Here is an 8,227-nt window from a genome sequence, read left to right as displayed (position 1 = left end):
GTTTTGATCATCATGGTAACAACCAGCCTTGGGCCCCCACCATGAATATCCCTGTAGGAGTGTGGGTGTCATCCTGTCGTTTCCGAGTTCTTCAAACAATTACCTCAAAATGGAATATGTGGCTGGTACTTAAATCAGTGGTTTAAAATCCCATCGGTAGAATATTCCTCAACATCATGCTCTGGTTTGCTATGTTCTCTTAGAGGTTTTTAGTTTGTCACTTGGTCAAGAATCCTGTTTAAGGGTACTTGGGCTATACGATGCAGCATTTCAGAATGACTTCATACGCCTCATTATTTTACATTAATAGATGTGTGTTGAGCACTTTAGGGCACCAGGCACCATCGCAGGCTTTGGGGATTTACAGTGACAAAAATAGACCTGGTTCTGCCCTTATGGAACTGGCAGACCCAGAGAGGAGACACAGCCCTCACGCAGGGCAAAAGTGACATTCAGAGGTTCACCCTCTGGGAGGCAATAAACAAGGTCCTGTCTTCATTAAACATTTTCTTAAATGAAGAATATATATAATTTCTTTGATCTCTGATCCTGTATAATTAAAATATCTAAATGAGTGCAAAGGAAATGACAGCTGAACTCTTCAAGTTATACTCCCCCTCCCCCAAGAATCCATAACTCCTCATTTCCTTAACTTCAAATATCCTTGTCACTCATCCTGGGTTCAGTGCTTCTCATGAGAGGAGCCAGCACTTTAGTTCCATAACTCAGAATATCAAAACTCTCCTGAAAAAGATTCACATGTAGCTGTACAGAGCAGAAACACATGTGCTTGTATGTATCTAGATACTTGAAGCTGAAACAGGAACATCATGTTCCCCATCCTCAGACCTGTACAGTCTGAAAGGGCGGAGCCTGGGCCCCTGCCCTAACTCCTATAGGCCAAGGAGACGGAGCCCTTGAGCATCCTCCTGGGCAGCCTATCCCCTACCGGCCGCTCTTATATTTCCTTGAATAAAGTTGGTGGGGTGAAATATTGCTGGAGTTTCATGGCAGCAGTATGTATAGAATGAGTATGAAAGAAATCCGGAAGGAGGGAGGGAGACAGGAAGGAAGGAAGTCACAAAGTGATGGAAGCCAAAAGGAGAAACCTAAGCCAAGGTGAGGAGACCAGAAGGTCAACATGCATGACTGTAGGAGAGATGCAGGATTACATGGTGAAAACTTCTTCCTTCTCCACATCCCATCCACTGAAGCCCACCACCACAGGGTCGTTCCTGTGGTCAACCTACCTGCAATAACCCCAATAATCCTCACTACAGCCCCAGGCAGGAAGCAAGGACTAGAGAGCCCTGTGCTGGACACAGAGGAAATACTCAACAAGCATTTGTTGAACCAGTAGTTTCAATAAAATGTCGCACCAACTGTGATGCGGCACAGAACTCCACGGACAGTCACGGGTTCAAGAGATCAGAGCGTCCTTGAGGGCACCGTCCCTCTCCTCCCTTTTCCTCTGACTAGCACAGATGGCGGGAGCCAGTGGTGGCTGAATGAATCGACAAATATATGAATAAATTCAAACAAACCAACAAAAAAGATCCCCATAGACAAATCAGATTCTGTTTCAAAGCTTTATTTCGCAATTTCTAATTACAAAAATTCAAACTTCTTTCCTTAAGGCAGGCTTCCACTCTGATGATGTTGCCATTGCTGAACCTGAATAAAACATTACAAGCTCTATCTTTTTAAAAGCAAATTTGAATTTAATCTGTTAAACAGAACCAGCTTTCAGTAGATTTTTCTCATCTCCTCCCCTGCTGCTATATATCCTGTGTCCACGGAGGATGAAAAGGGGAAAAATTCATTTGAAAGCAAATTCCTGGCGTAAAAGAAAAAATATATAAAGAAGGCTTAATGTTTTTGCCCAACTTGTTTTTGGGATAGTTGGTGGAATTGATTTTTTTTTTTTCATTTTCTATAAACACTGTTATGTTTCCGTATAGTTTTATCCCCTGCAATCAGAAGTATCACGATGCTCTTTACCAATTATACAGCAAAGACATTATATCAGTATGTAATGCTACAGATTGTGACAATTCAAAGTTAAATAGCAGCTTACCATACTGAAAAGTATAACAGGAAGGAAAGACACTGACAAGTGAGCTCATCTGGCTTATTATAGACACCACGGCTTCAAAGTTTCCATTCTATAGCAACAGCAGGAGCAACTATCTGCTGAGATAATGGGATGCACACACAGCAAACAAGAACCTTAAAAGTTCCAGTGCTTGTGGGCAAACCCAAGTTTCATTTCTTTGTAGCTGAGCCAGTTCAGCATGGACTCAGCCTTCTCCCCAAATGTCCTCTGAGGTCATCATACCCTGTTAATTTCTTTCTAATATTACATTAATGAATCAGAGGCCGGCAAGTAGTCAAATTTCCAAAACTCATTACAAATGTTTGCTGCCGATGGTAATAGTGCAGGTCCTGTTTGCCGCTCATATGGTTTCTGGCCTCTGGAAGCACGGAAATGCACTCATCAGAGGGAAAGTTTTGATTTCCACACGTGGCTGATCTGCGGGGTGGGAGTGGGATTCCCACTCATTCTATCACTGGCCTATATTCTTCAAAATATGCTTATGTGCTTCACAGACTCTTCGCACTTGACAGTGTGATGCTCCCTCATTTGTTAGCTGATTTCTGTCAACTTCTGGCACATTCTGGAGAATCTAATCTCTTTGGCACTGGACTCACATGGTTGGATGGGATATTTGAATAGACAATATCTGGAGGAAAAGAAGCCAATGCTTCCGAGCACCTGCAATATGCTGGATTCATGGCCAGATACTCTCCATACACAAACCACAAAGCAGGTGTCACTGGTCCTCTGTATGGGAGAAAGCCTGAGACTTCAAGAAACTGAGTCAACGGGGCCACCTGGGTGGCTCAGTCAGTTAAGGGTCTGACTCTTGGTTTGGGCTCAAGTCAAGGTCTCACAGTTTTGTGAGTTCGAGCCCCGCATCGGGCTCCACACTGACAACGTGGAGCTTGCTTGGGATTCTCTGTCTTCTGCTCTCTCTGCCCCTTCCCCACTTATGCTGTCTCTGTCTCTTTCAAAACAAATAAATAAACTTAAAAAAGAAAAAGAAACTGAGTCAACATTCCACAAAATATCGTCCATGGGGTTCATAGATCAGAATCCCCTTGAACGTTCTACAGTGCAGATCCCTGGGCCCCACAGAAAAAAACCACTTAATCAAAATACCTGGCAAGGAACCTTGGACTCTAAACTTTAACTAGCCCAGTGAGTCTAACATATTATTGGGCAGGAGGGTCACTTGCCGAAGGTCATCCTGCCAGGAGGGAGGAAGCAGAGGCAGAATTCCCACTTAAGTGTGTAGAGACCACAGTCTGTATCTTTGCCCTGCCTGAGCTCCCTTCTAGCTCTTACATTCTCAAATTTTATTGATACAACCAACTTATGATATTATAGTAATAATAATGATACTAGCTTTTTATTGAGTGTTTGCTATGTTCCAGGACCAGAGTTGTATATTTAACATGCATTATCTCAGTACTCACAACACTCTGTTGGGGTCAGTATTATAACTATTATTATTATTATTATTATTATTATTATTTCCTTTTCATGTATGTGGAAACTGAGACTTGGAGAAATTATTTTAACCTATATCTATCTGAGGCAGAGGAGGTGCTAAGCATTGGGTAGAGATACTTGATCTAGTCGAAACAAGGCAGAAGCCCTATGGCTTCTGCAGGGAATACCATCCAAATCGGTGGGCAGAGCATCCACAAACCCCTCAGAACATACTGATTTCTATATGCCCCACTATCTCAAAGTTGTTACCTTAAATAGTTGTTTGTTGTTCGTGCTGGTTGAATACTGAGGACTGTTATTGGTATTATGGAACGAAGAGAATTATGGAGCCCCAACTCGAATCTGAAAGGATTCACAAGTGATCATGGTACCCTAACAAGTAAAAAACTGAACAAATTGAAATCAGCAACTCTTGTTAGATTTGTCAGAAAATTGGGGGCATAAGACAAACTACTGCCCCCTAAACTAGAGACAGATGGGTAGATACAGAGAGGCATATCTGGAGCAGGGAAACTGTTTACTGGAGCAGAAGCCTCCTGGTAGAAATCCCTAAGGGAACCAGTAACAGGATAGGAACACCTGAACTATAATTAACAAATGGCTGGAGGTTCACAGTGGACCAGTCTGAAAGACAAAATCTCCAGGGAAGGCTCAGTTTTAGGGGGATTTGCCCACATTTCTGTAAGTTTCACCTCCACGAGCTCTCCCAGGTTCTCACACTGAATATTGAAGAAAATTCCTTTTGAGCTTCCCACTGGAGAGGGAAAAGGTAACCATTTTGAAATACACCAGAGCATCCTCTTCTTAACAAGGTCTACCCTCAGGAGAAACTATTTTACCAGAGCCTAATCTATTGGGTTCTTATCAGAATCTAACTGACTCAGGGGTTAGGAAATAACCAACTCTAGCTCCCTCTAGCCATCCTGTCCCATCTAAGATGGGATGGGAATGGGGTGGAGAATCAGGTGCTGAAAAGCACTTTCGATGTTCACAGTCCAGAGGCAGAGTCTCCCTAAAAGACGGAGACCCAATCACGTGATTATAGGAACTTTCCCCTCCCCCACACCTCACCACTACATTACTGGCAGCCAATTCACAAAAGTCTCTTTTACCCCGTACATCAACAAAATTTTTCAACAAAAAATTACAAGGCATACTAAAAGGAAGGCAACGGTTTGAAGGGACAAGGCAAGCATCAGAACTAGAGTCAGATATGACAGAAATATTGGAGCTGTGTTGCCCACAAAGATCTCTTCTCACATCTGAACTCCTGAGACCCCATCATTTAAATCTTTCATCTGGTATCTACCACAAACTGCATTAAATTTCAGTTACCTTCTTACCTGTGTCTACAGCCCCTTAACTAGAGTTTAATGACAGAACAAGTGTTTGTGGGTGATCTGAAAATGCCCGCAAATGCAATGAGGCACCAACCCCCAACATCCCCAGAAGCCCTGAAAGCTTTCTTTTACTTCCCAGTGACCATAAGTAACTGGTGAGAGAGTATTACAAGCAGCGTTAATGAGGATAGAGCCAACGTAAGCTCACGGAAGACTAATCAGGCCCGAGGAGGCCAGTTTGTACCGGCGATTGTCTGTTGTCCCTTTCTGTACATTGGTTTCTTCATTTCCCACAGTGGCCCTACCTAGATTTCCTAGCCCATTTGTCTGTCCACGCACTGTTTGTGCGGTCCTGCCATTTATAACAGGTGCTTGCCTTCATCTTATGTTTCACTTGTCAGTGTCTCCTACATCCGGGTGCCCTGCCATTTGCTGCCACAGGCCTCTACTTCATGTCATTCTATTCTGTTGGCTTCAGTCTTCCCATCCCCAGACATCCATGCTGCTGGCTGTGAAATTTTATTACCTTTAAAATTACACATATGTACACCCACAGGCAGAGACCCATTAGTTTAAACACCCATTAGTTTGTTTTTTTTTTAAGTCATTTTCTGTTTGTTTGGACAGATCATTTGAGCACGTAGGGTAATTCAGTATTGCAAGTCTAAAATCCAGTTCGAAGACCTTGTCCTCCAAACCCTTATCCTGATGGAGGTGCTGGTTTCTGAGGTGACCTTCACTTTAAGAATTTTTGTATTTATATATATTTACTTACCATACTTTTGTTAGTTTGTTTGCTTGTTCAAAACACAATTACCAAAGGCCAAAAAAAAAAAAAAATACAATTACCATTTTATTTTTTAAATGCATATAATTAGCATGTCAATAAAAGGCATGCATTAAAATGGTGATAGTAGCTATTGGTGAAAGGTAGAGTTATCAGTGACTTTTTTCCTCTTTATATTTTTAAACTCTCCCTACTCATGTAAGTGTAGACCCATCAGATTCATAAAAATGATAAACCTAGGATTGAAAGGCATAACGCTCCTATGGCTGCTAAGTACAGACTCAGTTTTAACAATATCTCCTTAGGTTCTGACAGAGGATGGTTCTTAAAGGCTTATTCTTTGAGGACAGATCAAGGTGAAAAGTTTCATCATAACGTCACTGCATATTCCAGTCATCAGGCTCAGTCTCGCCCAGATGGCAAGGCCATGCACGGTTCATACATCGTGTTCTATCAGCACGCCCCCGGAAGCCTAGGCTTCTCCTCTTGGGTTTGGCTGTCACATGAGCCATCCCTACAATTAAGAGGAGTTGCCCATCTCTGCTGGGCGATGAAATCCCTATTAGAATTCCAAAATACTTGGCCGGGCTTCAGTAAATTTGCCAGCAATACCCAATTTCACACATTTCAATCTGAGGCATTTAGAAACCGAGAAGTCACTGGCCCTTCTCTTAAAGAAGGAAGAGAAGTAAGCAAACACTCACCTGATGCTGACTTGCTCTGAGTTCCGACAGCGGCACCAATGAGGCCAGGAGCACGGGGCTGGGCATCGGGGATGTGATCAGCAATCTCAACTAACCCCTCTTGGCCGGGCATCATGCTCTGACTCACTTCGGCAGTCTCCCGGCCCTGGGCACCCACAGTGCAATTGTTTGTTAAAAGCATTGCTGTCACTTCCCTCCCATAGCTCTTTGGCATCCACTCAGTCCTGCAGGACTCCATTAGTTGCACTTTTTTTCTGAGTCCCTGTAAATTCATCCCTAAATGTGATTCTTTTATATTCAGATACATAAACAGCCTACCTAAGCTCTGCCAAAAGGCAACTTCTCTTCAGTGCACAACTGTGGCTCACTGACCCATGGACTTGCCTTCTTGCGCTGTAATTTTTAAGTATCATATTCAACCCTGTCTTTTACCCGGGAACCCATGGGGCCTCTTCTTCAGAGCGGCCTCGGGTTGCCCAGCTTCCTCCTACCAGCATTTGGCTTCCTGATCAGTTACGCCTGTGTCCTGATGGGGCATGGGGAGAGGGTGGCAGTGAGCCAGCTGTTGCTGTCATTGTCCCACCTTCTCGCCCATTTTAGATTCCCGGTTAGACCGTGGTCTGATCTTAAAGCCCTTTGGCTAAGAGGGCTTCAAAATTGCCACCTTCCAAGTCATCATCACCATCCTCCCACCTGCTTAATGTATGCAACACACACACACACACACACACACACACACACACACACACTCCAATGGTTATTCCATGGGAGACACATAAAATCATACTGTCAGAAGGACCTCAAAAGGTTATCTGGATCATTCCCTAGCTTTCGTTGATTCATTCATTTATTCACTTATTCCCTCACTCAGGTATTCATCCACTTGTTTCTCCCTTCCTTCCTTCCTTCCTTCATTCAGTCATTGAACAAACAGTATTTGTTTTACATGGTTTAGGCCCTGAGGATTTCAAAACAATGAAACCAAGAACGTTAAGGTGGTAAATACCCATTGTTTGGTTTTGGATTTTGTTTGTTTGGATCAGGGAACGGTAAGAACTCCCCCTTTTGCTGACAATAGCTTGTAGATTTCCTTTCGGTGAGCCACTTGCCCCTCATTTACAGTCCACAGTGTTTCAAGGGGGGCTGATGGACAGCCCCAGCCCCAGCCTGTGAGTGGGGGCAGGCCCAGCAGCTCTGACCAACCAGAGATACTACAATTGGTTTAGAGACGTGCCTCTCAAACATTTTGGTCTCAAGACCACTTTACACTCTTAAAAATTATGGAGGACCCCAAGAGTTTTGGAGTATATGAGCTGTATTTATACATATTTACCACATTTGACATTTAAACTAAGAAAATTTTAAAATATTTATGTTTTTATTGTACTGACCCAATAGTCACATGCACAAAGTAGCCATGGGGCAGGGATAGAGGCCATGCATGGCCCCAACAGTACAGCCTCTCTCTCACCAAGGCTGATCTGGCTATGCCACTGCTGAATGAAACCCTACAAAACAAATCCACACCGGGCCCTAAGATGGCACCTTCCCTCAAGGAGACCAACCAGCCCAGCCCCTGGAAGGGGTGTGACTCTTCCTGAGAGAATTGACAATATTCTGATATGGGTTTGCCTTTCTTGTTCACAGGGACTCAATCAGCATTACTATCTGAAGGAAGGCTCTAGAGTGATCCACATTCTCACAACCCACATAACGTTGTAGCCCACATAACATCAAGAGCCCCACTCTATAGCAGGAGCTATGTCAGCAAGCACATGACCACAGGACCCACTGATCTCTCACATTCTACATCATAGGG

Source organism: Leopardus geoffroyi, chromosome A1 (genome assembly GCF_018350155.1).
Source record: "Leopardus geoffroyi isolate Oge1 chromosome A1, O.geoffroyi_Oge1_pat1.0, whole genome shotgun sequence".
Classification (NCBI taxonomy): domain Eukaryota; kingdom Metazoa; phylum Chordata; class Mammalia; order Carnivora; family Felidae; genus Leopardus; species Leopardus geoffroyi.
Note: the sequence above shows the minus strand (reverse complement) of the source record.